The sequence below is a fragment of the Cebus imitator genome, unplaced genomic scaffold (genome assembly GCF_001604975.1).
Source record: "Cebus imitator isolate Cc_AM_T3 unplaced genomic scaffold, Cebus_imitator-1.0 Scaffold52, whole genome shotgun sequence".
Lineage (NCBI taxonomy): Eukaryota > Metazoa > Chordata > Mammalia > Primates > Cebidae > Cebus > Cebus imitator.
The window spans coordinates 6,641,896-6,652,832 of record NW_016107367.1 but is presented as its reverse complement, the minus strand read 5'-3'; the positions used below and the strand labels follow the sequence as shown (position 1 = coordinate 6,652,832).

Below are 10,937 nucleotides of genomic sequence, written 5' to 3'. Positions count from 1 at the left end.
TTATCCCATCCCATTTTACAGATAAGAAAATGGAGGTTCACCTGGCAATTTGCCGAGCCTGTGTTCCAATGCAGGCCTGGCCAGGCGCGGTGGCTCACACCTGCATCCTAGCACTTTGGGAGGCTGAGGCAGGCAGATCACCTGAGGTCAGGAGTTCAAGACCAGCCTGGCCAACATGGTGAAACCTTCATCTCCACTAAAAATACACAAGTGAGCCGGGCATGGTGGCGCACGCCTATAATTCCCGCTATGCAGGAGGCTGAGGCAGGAGAATTGCTTGAACTCAGGAGGTGGAGGTTGCAGTAGTGAGCCAAGATCGCACCACTGCACTCTAGCCTTGGCAACAAAGTGAGACTCTATCTCAAAAAAATAAATTAAACAAATTAAATAGAACGCAGGTCTGCCCGATGCCAAGCCCGTTTGCCGCTTTTCTGCTGCGTCGTGCTGCCTCTTGTCCTTCCTGCCCTTACTTTCTAGTGGGAGCAGAAAGGGCTCCCCAGAAACTGGACGATGGCTTAGAGCCGAGCACACTTGGGAAGCTCCCGAGGTAAAAGTTGCTCCAGCAAACAAGTTCTGCAGCACTCCCCTGTTCAAACCCCGTCCAGGTGCGGTGGGGGGTACAGGGAAGTGGTAGCACAATCCCTGCTTATCAGGAGGTTACAGTCCAGTGGAGAGAATCAGCTATGTACATATATCCATTCTGTGAGAGAGAATGTGAAAAGGGCTCTTCCCTGAATCCAGAAACATATTGAGTGACTTTGGTGTTGCCTCGCTGGGTCTCAGTTTCCCCGGCTTTTAGTTTCCTCCCTAGGGTGTTGGCCTCATAGATGACTTCAGTTCTTTCTACTGATTTCCAACAGAGCTGTGGATTTCAAGAAGGAAGAGGTTAATTCTGGTAGGGGTAGGAGGATGGGGGAGGTGCAGGAAGAAGCGGCATCTGAATTGGGCTTGAGAGGGGAGACTGGAGAGCAGGGCTGCATCCTAACCCTGGCTATGGCTGTAGTTGTGAGTGGCAGCAACCCAACTTTCGGGCATTGAAGGGAATGTGCTGACTGGCGTGTCATGGTAGCGGGTCTCCAAAGGCAGCTTCTCAATGACTCATGCCTTCCGGATTCATGCCCTTGTGTAGCTTCCTCTTTGGATCCGGGTTTGCCCTGAGACTTGCTAGTAACCCCTGGAAATGGCTGGTAACCCACAGAAATAATGCAACTGGCCTCCAAGGCAGAAGTTGCAGCCCTCACCCTGTTCCTTGGAACACTCACTCTAGGGAAAGTCGGATACTAAGTAGGAAGTCCTGCTCTCCCAGGCCTCGAGCTGTGAGGAAGTCCACACGAGCCATGTGGAAGGCTGCATGGAGAGAGATGCCTGGCCAGCCCCCAGCTCATCTGGCTTGATTGGCATCTGAACACAACAGAGTCAATGATACCGAGCAAGACCACCTAGCTGAGCTCATCAACCCACAGGACCATGTAGATAATAATAAATGACTGCTTTACACCGCTGTATTCTGAGACGGATTGTTTGCAGAATCAGAATACATATATAATGTAAAAGTTCAGGGAGACCCAATTTCAGGCATTGCTGGACCCAGGAGCTCAAAGGATATCACTGGGTCTTGTGTTTTCCCTGTGTCATGTCTTGCTCCCTTGTGCCGTTTTTTTTTCTAAACCATCTCTCTCCACTGCCTGTCCCCTAGAACTGTCAGACTAGTTTCACCCTGCTTCCAGCAGTACCAGTGAACAGACCTACTGTTGCTCACTGCTTTCAACAAAAGTCCTGGAAATACACCTCACTGGCTGGTAACAGGCTTCTTCTTGAAACGTTCCTGATGGGGCCAGAGGGGAGGGCTATGGAAGGAGCATTCTGTACCCTCCAAGATGGAATGAACATCAGCTCTGCCCAAATCGAGTCCTGAATATGGGGGAAAACACCTCTTAAAAGATCTCTAGGCTGGGTACGGTGGCTCATGCCTGTAATCCCAGCACTTTGAAAAGCTGAGGCAGGCAGATCATGAGGTCAAGAGATCAGGACCATCCTGGCCAACATGGTGAAACCCCGTCTCTACTAAAAAGACAAAAATTAGCTGGGCATGGTGGCACATGCTTGTAGTCCCAACTACTCAGGAGGCTGAGGCAGGAGAATCATTTGAACCCACGAAGTGGAGGTTGCAGTGAGCCAAGATTGTGCCATTGCACTCCAGCCCAGTGACAGAGCAAGACTCTGTCTCAAGAAAAAAATATATATATATCTAAGGGAAATACCTATTACTGAGGACCCTGGATAGGCACAAGTAGATGGCCGTTTCTGTGACCTTGTATAAGACACATAACTTTCCTAAACCTTTGTTTCCTCTCATTCTAGAAAAAAAAGATGTTCTTTAAAATCGTTAATGTATCACAGGGCTTATGTTTCAGTTTGTTTTCTGTTCTGTTTTAAACAGAAAATAAAAGGAGTGTAAGCTCCTTTTCTCATTTCAAAGTTGCTACCAGTGTATGCAGTAATTAGAACAAAGAAGAAACATTCAGTAGAACATTTTATTGCCTAGTTGACAACATTGCTTGAATGCTGGTGGTTCCTATCCCTTTGACACTACACAATTTTCTAATATGTGTTAATGCTACATGAAAAACGCCCTGATTCCTAGTGCCAAAGTTTCAACTTAATGTATATACCTGAAAACCCATGCATTTGTGCTTTTTTTTTTTTTTTTTTTTTTTTTTTTTATGGTGCTTGAAGTAAAACAGCCCATACTCTGCAAGTCCATCTCCGTTGTTCTTAGGCATTCTATCTTTGCTTAAATTGTTGAAGGATGGTGATTTGTTTCATGGTTTTTGTATTTGAGTCTAATGCACATTCTAACATGATAGAGGCAATGCATTATTGTGTAGCCATGGTTTTCTGGAAAAGTTGATATTTTAGGAATTGTATTTCAGATCTTAAATAAAATTTGTTTCCAAATTTCAAAGCAAAAAAAAAAAAAAAAGAATATAATTCTTGTCCTGCCCAACTCATTGTAAGGCTCAGGTTTGAAACAGCATAGCAAGAAGCCTGTGAGAGCTGTCACAGAAGCAGTGTCTACCTGGAAGAGGGACTGTTCGCACCTGTAGCCATCTGGAGATGGCTCAAAACTGAGCAGGACAAGGTGTGATTCCCCTAAACCCAAATCCTTTCATAGAGAGGAAGAGAACTAAAACTCACTGTTTCCAATCAGAAGGCAAAACGGAGTGACCTCTCAGCAGGAGACATTTATCCTGTGTTTCCTGGAGTCATGCATTTCTGTACATTGACAAAGTTTAGGTCATCTGAGGATCCCTGGGAGTGAAAGGTCTCACACTGAAGGGAGTGGGAAGAGGCTTTCTCAAAGACAAAAGCACACCTTACCAAGGTAAGACAGAGATATCTTTGCTGGAAGGAAGAGGTTTCCCCCAAACCTGAAGAGGGATCAGAGCCACTGAACAGGAGGCTCAATCTAGGATGATCAATTTTACTGGAAGGCATATTATTTTTCTTTATTGATTATTCTCCAAAGGCTTTGAACATACCTAAAAAAGGGGGACTTTTATGTTAGTCAAGGACACAGGGCAAAACCACAAAGTGGTATCAAAAATAAGGGTGACTACATGCTGGGGAGCAGAAAACCAGCACTCTTTCCACTGTGAAAGCAGCTCAGCTCTTGAGAGTCCAATTATTCCAATCTGGAATGCAGTAGACGTGGTATGAATTCCCTCACCCATGTGATAATGCTTCCTTCGACTTATTCATTCATTCACCTAGGCCTCCACCCAGTAACTGTTCACTTAGTCAACAATCCAACAGGTCATATCCACACCAAGGTCAGCTAGGGCAAAGCTGCTATGCCTGGTAGAGGCTAGGAGAGAAATTCTCAGAGTAGAGAAATGGTTAAAATAAATCAAAATGAATCTGAGTTGGCTGTGGTGCTTTTTCTTAATGACACACAGGAAACTATAAACCAGCCATGCTACATAATTGACCACTGAGGATTTTTCACTCAGTCAGTTTGAGATGTACCGAATCCAATATCATATCAGTGATTTGATTTGTTAATAATCAAATTGCAAATACCTTTTCATTTGGTTTCAAAAAGCAAACAGCCATTCAGAATAATTTTTATGGGTCTTGGAATGCAATATAAATTTAAAATATTGTGTTTGCAAGTCCTATTGGCATGACCGTATTATAATTTATATTTGCCTATTTTGATGTACAGTGGCATAATGAAACTTTAAAAAATATATCCTGCAAAGCTGCATCTAAGCCCAAGCCAGCAGCACAGATTAATGTAAGAACATCATGGGGATTCTTTACATATTTTTTTTTATGGAGATTTCTAGAGAATGTTCTACTCACCAAAACTTTAACCTAAGCAACATTTGCAAAGACTTTCAGAATCCATCTCTTGTCACTGTTCCAGGCACATTGCCTGATGCCTCTCTTCCGCCTCACTTCCCCCTTCCCATGCATCCCCAGTCCTGGCCCCCTATTTGCAATTTTATGAAGCTCTCATGTGAGTACATGTTTGCATTCTGTTTTCTGTTTCCTCCATCTATAATGCCCTTCTTCCCCTTCTCTGCTTGGAGAATATCTCTTAGACCTTCTTCAACTTCTGGCTAACATGCTATCCCTGCTGGGAACCTTCTCTGACACCACCAGAAGTTATTACTTCTATTCTTCCATAGCAATTGAAAAGGACCTCTATTATAGCTTTGTCACAATGTGTTACTGTTATTTGTTTACATGCACAAGATTCTGAAGTCCTTGACAGCCTGACCATGATGTGTTCAATTCAAAAACCCCAGTGCCTACCACCATGCCTGGTGCATAATATACACTCTGTAAATGTTTGCGTAATGGTGCTGTGAATGAATGAGTGGGTAGATGGATGGATAAATGGACAGAGGGATGGAAAGATGGGGATGCAGCAAATAAATGGATGGATGGAAGGAAGGATGGGTGGGTAGTTGGAAGATGGGTAGATAGGTGGGTGGATGGATGATGGGTTGGTGGATAGATTGACAGAACAGATCCTCCTAGAGGATAATGCTTTCCCTGACACTGGAAGTATGTAAGCACAGATTGTGGAGAGACTTTAGGACATAAATGGGTTGTTAGACAAACTAATCTGTTGGATGTTTCCAACAAGAAAACCCCTGCATTCCACCTCATTCCTGTAGAGCTATGCCTCAGCACAGAATTGCAGTAGAGCCTTACTTTACTTTTAGAGCCTATTTTTTTTTGTTTGTTTGTTTTTTGTTCTTTGGAGACAGGGTTTTGCTCTTCTTCTCAGGCTGGAGTGTGGTGGCACAGTCATAGCTCACTGCATCCTTGAACTCCTGGGCTCAAGTGATCTTCTCACCTCAGTTTCCTGAGTAGCTGACACTACAGGTGTGCACCAGCAAGCCTGGCTTATTTTATTTTATTTTATTTTTGTAGAGTTGGGTTCTCACTGTGTTGCTCGGGCTGGCCTTGAACTCCTGGCCTCAAGCGATCCTCCTGCCTCAGCCTCCCAAAACACTGGGATTACAGGCATGAGCTGTGGTGCCCAGCTGAGCCTATTTTTCAAAAAGGATCAGGAAAGGTCTCCTTAATCAGATAACATTGAAACAGCCAGGCCAAGGGAATAGCAAGAGATGAGCATGCCTGCAATGTCCAGGAACTGCTAGGAGTGTGGCTGGAACAGAGGGAAAGATTTGAGATCTTCCGCTTTAGGGCTTCTTTTGTGCCTTGCTTGGCATTCTAGAGAATGTTCCCCTCTCTTTTATTCATACGCTTTTATAGTTTAGAATTTTACTATTAGCTGTTTGATTTAACTAGAATCCATTATTGTATATGGTGTGAGGTAAAGTTCTAAAATTATTTCTAGATGGAGGACCAATTATCTCAAGGTTATTTCTCAAATAGTCTGTGCTCTCTACTAATGTAAGGTACCATCTTTACCACCAACAAAATTGTCATTTATACAATGGTTCTTCTGTATTCTCTCGTCTGTTTCTGTGTCTATTTCTAGTACTTTAGCTACTAGAACATGTGAGATGTTTGATGTTTTTATTCTTCTTGGACTCAAACAGATGGACTTGAAAATCCCTTTATCAAGTTCTATAAACATTTTATTGGGAATACATAACATTTAAAAGTGAATTTGAGGAATACCGACATCTTTATAGCAGAGTATACCATCTAAAAATAGTATGCTCTTGATTTTTTAGGTCTTCTTATATCATTGAGAAAGCTTACAGTTTTTTTTTTTAAATAGAATGTGCACATTTTTCGTAAGTTTATTTCTACATATTTGTCAGCATTTTTTTTTCTTTCTGTGAACAGGATTTTTTTCCCATTATATTTTCTAATTGGTCATTTGTTTAGAAAACCTATTATCAGAATGAATAGCTAATGCATGCGAGGCTTAATACCTAGGTGATGGGTTGATAGGTACAGCAAACTCCCATGGCACACATTTACCTGTGTAAAAAACCTACACAGCCTGCACATGTATTCCGGAACTTAAAATTTTAAAAAAAGCAATACAAAAGAAAATCTATTATATGTATTCCAGAAGCTTATTGAAATCTCTTATTCTTTCTAGTACTTCTTCAGTTGAAAAGCAAATGATCATATTGCCCGCACAAAATGGGAATTTAGATTTCTTGCTTTCTTATACTTATTATTTTATCACTCTTCTCACCTAATTGTTTTGACTAGTACCTCCAGCTAAATGTTGTATAATAAAGATGATAGCAGGTATCCTTTTCATGTTCCTGACTTTAATAGGGATTCTTCTAACGATTTATGATTGGAAATTATGTTTGTGGTGATTTAGGGCATAGGCTAAATGGTACAAGAAAAAGTCTCCAAAATACGATGGCTTAAATAAGATAGAAACTAATTTATCTCTTACATAAGAGTTCACAGTGATAGTCCAGGGTAAGCAGCCCAGGGCTGGTTCTGCTAGTCTCTCCAGGTAGCTTCCAAACATGCTCAGTCATTGCTGTTTTCCAGCTAGCTGGAGATGGGAAAGGGATGTCGAATGAAAACAGCTCCCTCTTAAAGCAGTAACAAGGCAATTGTAGGTATCCCCTCTATTCACATCCTATTGGTTGAAATTAATAACCTGACCACTCTCAATGGCAAAGGAGGCTGGGAAATGTAGTCTCTAATTTAGTGACCACATACCCACCTAAAGCTAGGGGTTAGGAACAATTACAAAAGGGAGGAAGTGAGAATGGATGATGGGTGACCAGAGCAATCAATGCCACAGTGTTCTTTATCAACATAAGGAAATTTCCTGCTATTTCCAAGTAATAAACAGTTTTGTGTTTTTAAAGTTAAATTTGGGGATTAGGTATTTTAGTTTATTAGATTATTTTTCACCATATTTTGAGGTGACCATATGATTTTCTCCTGTAATCTGTTAATAAAGTGAATTTCCTAATGTTGAACCGTATTTGCATTACTGGGATTAGACTCTACTTGATCAAGTTGTGTGATTTCCATCACAGACCATGGATCATATTTTATTTAGGATTTGCTTCTATGTTTATAAGTGGTACTGACCTGTAGTTCTCTTTATCTGTGCATTATTCTTGTTTTTAATGAAGTGATGCCAACCTGAAAGGTGGACTGGGAAGCTTTCTGCCCTTCCTATGCTCTAAAAAAGTCAATAGATCTGAAACTATTTTTTAAAGATTTGGGGGAATTTGTTATTAAAATGATCTGGCATGGTGATTTTTAAAAAAGATATATCTTTGACTACTGTGGCAGAGACTGCTAATTGTCCACAACCTTGATTCTCTCCTTTTTCTAAGATAAGAGAACACTTGACTTGTAGCTGAGTGAAAATTCTTAGGAGATACTTTCCCAGCTTCTCTGTGGCTAGGGGTAGCCAAGTTTCAAAGCTCAGGCTGTTAGAGGTTTCAGATTTTTGGTTGTGAAGGCAAATGATGTTTGTGTGCCATTTCGGGCACATGCCTTTAAATGTGTAAGAGTTTCCCTTCTTTCCTCAGTTTACCACCTTGAAGGGAGACTGAGAGGTGGGTCAGGTAGCAAGTTAGGGCGGCAGATTCAGAAGGCAGAAGGAGCCTGAGTTCTTAGCGCCATGAAGCTGCCATGCCAGACTCTAGACAGTTAGGTGAGTGGAAGTTTCTCTTTTCTTTGAGCCACTTATTTTGGGTTTTTGCTATAACTGCTAAGCCTACATTTAATCCATGTAAGCCAGGGGTCCCCAACCCCTGTGGTGGAAGGAGACAGAAGGAGGAGGGCATGGCAGGCAAGTGAGTGAAGCTTCCTCTGTGTTGGCAGCCACGCCCCATTGCTGGCATTACCCCCTGAGCTCCGCCTCCTGTCGTCGCTGGCTACATCAGATCCTCATAGGAGCGTGAACCCTATTGAGAACTGTGCATGTGACGGATCCCTGTGGAGGGAGCCACAGCACCACAAGGCAGCCACAAGGAACTCAGGGACCCCCACGTGATCGTCAAGAAGAACTTACAGTCCAAGGAACCGAATTCTGCCGACAACATGAATTGCTTGGAAGAGGTCACCAAGCTGCAGATGAGAAAGCAGTCAGCCAACACCCTCAATGTAGCCTTGTGAGGCCCCAAGCAGAGTCCTGTGACACCATCATGACACCTGACAATACATGGAGGTTGTTTCAGGCAGCAGTCCCAAACTTTTTTGGCACCACGGGGCAGTTTCGTGAAAGACAATTTTTTTTCACAAACCAGGAGTTGGTGGGGGATGGTTTGGGGATGATTCAAGCACTTTACATTTATTGTACACTTTATTTCATTACTTTCAATGGCAAAACTCACAATTACTTTTGCACCAACCTGATAATATTATTACAATGTAATAGAACTGAAATAATTACACAACTTACCATAATGTAGAATCGGTGAGAGCCCTGAGCTTATTCTAGACAGTCCCTCAGGGAGTGATGGGAGACAGTGATAGATCATCATGCATTAGATTCTCATAAGGAGCATGCAGCCAAGATCCCTCCCATGCACAGTTCACAACAGGGTTCATGCTCCTATAAAAATCTAATGGAGCCGCTGACTTGACAGGAGGCAGAGCTAGCAATGCGGAGCGGCTGTAAATACAGATGAGGCTTCTCTCACTTGCCTGTCACTCACCTCCTGATGTGTGGGCCGTTCCTAGTAGGCCATGGACTGGTACCGGTCCATTACCCGGGGGCTGGGGACCCCTGGTTTTAGGGCACTATGCAGCAATAGAACGCTAATGCATCATAGGAAACCTACTGTACAGAGTATGAGGGTTCGTATGTGTGTGTTTACACTGGTGTTATAGCATTCCATTTGGGTTAGTCCAAGATAAGCTACTGGCAGATTTAGTGTCTAGTGAGGGCCCACTTTCTGGTTCGTAAGTAAAGCTTTCTTTTGTGTCCTCACAAGGTGGAAGGGGCAAGGCAGCTTTCTGGGGTTCTGATAGGGGCCCTGATACCATTCCCAAAGGCCTCACCTCCTAACACTGTAATCTTGGGGATTAGAGTTCCAGCATACGAATTGTGAAGGGTCACAAGTATTCAGACCCTAGCAAGTATTTTTTGTATTCAGAGTTTTATGTAATTTTTCTTTTTTCATTGTTAACACTTTCGTCCTATAATTTCTAAGGATTTTGGAGGCAGAAGAAATGTGGGCTTATTACAGCATATGGGCTTATTACCACATCTTGCTCCAACTTTATGGGATTTATTAAAAATTGAAATTGACCTGAGAATGGAAGTTCCTCTTTTGCTGGACAACAAAAGAACTCCACAATGGCTGAAAAAGTTCCACATTTTTAAAGGCAACAGCAGAGATCCTACAGATAAGGACTTCAGTACAAATGGACAAAGCTCTCTTGAGTTGTAAAGTCATGAAAACAAAGCCAAAACAAAGGCAAACAGATTGAACTAGATCGAAATTCTCATTTGCATGTTAAAAATTATAAGAAGACTAAATGTCCAACAATAGAAAACAGTCAACTGATAGTAGGGCAGAGTCCGACACACCGCAGCCCGGCGTCTGGGAACCTGCTTTGTTCATAGGCTTTCTCCGGGACACAGTGACGCCCATTTCTTTGCGTGCGGGCTGTGGCTCTCAATACAACAGCGGAGTTCTGTGCTTACAGCAGAGACTGTCCAACCCTCATAGCTTAAAATACTTACCATCTGACCCTTCATAGCACATGTGCTGATCTCCTAGCACAAACTTATGAAGAACTCTGCTAATATTGAAGAATATGATCTCAAGGAATTTTGAACAATGTGTGAGAACCATAAATGAAGTTAGGAAAGTGAGTACAAACTGTACATACGATTTTCCTGCGTAAAATTAGATTGACAGTACTACCTGCCTCCTGGGCTTGCTATGATGATTAAATGAGTTCATATTTGTGGCGTGCATAGCACAGTGTCTGTGCGTAGTTACTGACGTACATGCTTATTCATGTTAGTGGTAACAGTTGCAATTATGACCTTAAATATGTTGGGAAGACATGCATTACTAATGCTCTAATAATGTGTATTAAAGTTAAAAATAGAAAATAATTGGAAGGCCAAACACCAGATTGTTCACTTTGATCCTGTCTGAAAGGAATGAGTGATTTGGTTTTTTTTTTGACAGAGTCTTGCTCTGTTGCCCAGGCTGGAGTGAAGTGGCATAATCTCAACTCACTGCAACCTCCATCTCTCAGGTTCAAGAGAGTCTCCTACCTCAGGCTCCTGAGTGACCGGGATTACAGGCACCTGCCACCAGCCCAGCTCATTTTTGCATTTTTAGCAGAGACGGGGTTTCCCCATGTTGGCCAGGCTGTCTCAAACTCCTGACCTCAGGGTGTCTGACCGCCTTGGCCTCTCAAAATGCTGGGATTACAGGCATGAGTCACTGTGCCCAGCATTGAAATGAGTGATTTATATTTTT

The 10,937-nt window shown here is 42.5% G+C and overlaps 1 long non-coding RNA gene across 1 annotated transcript; it reads left to right on the top strand.

Annotated features, from left to right (window-relative positions):
* Positions 1 to 2,369: 2,369 nt before the first annotated feature.
* On the top strand, positions 2,370 to 9,909 carry LOC108304105. Its single transcript, XR_001825129.2, has 2 exons — positions 2,370 to 3,142; positions 9,648 to 9,909. It is a non-coding gene; the product is annotated as an uncharacterized LOC108304105 (long non-coding RNA).
* Positions 9,910 to 10,937: the final 1,028 nt, after the last annotated feature.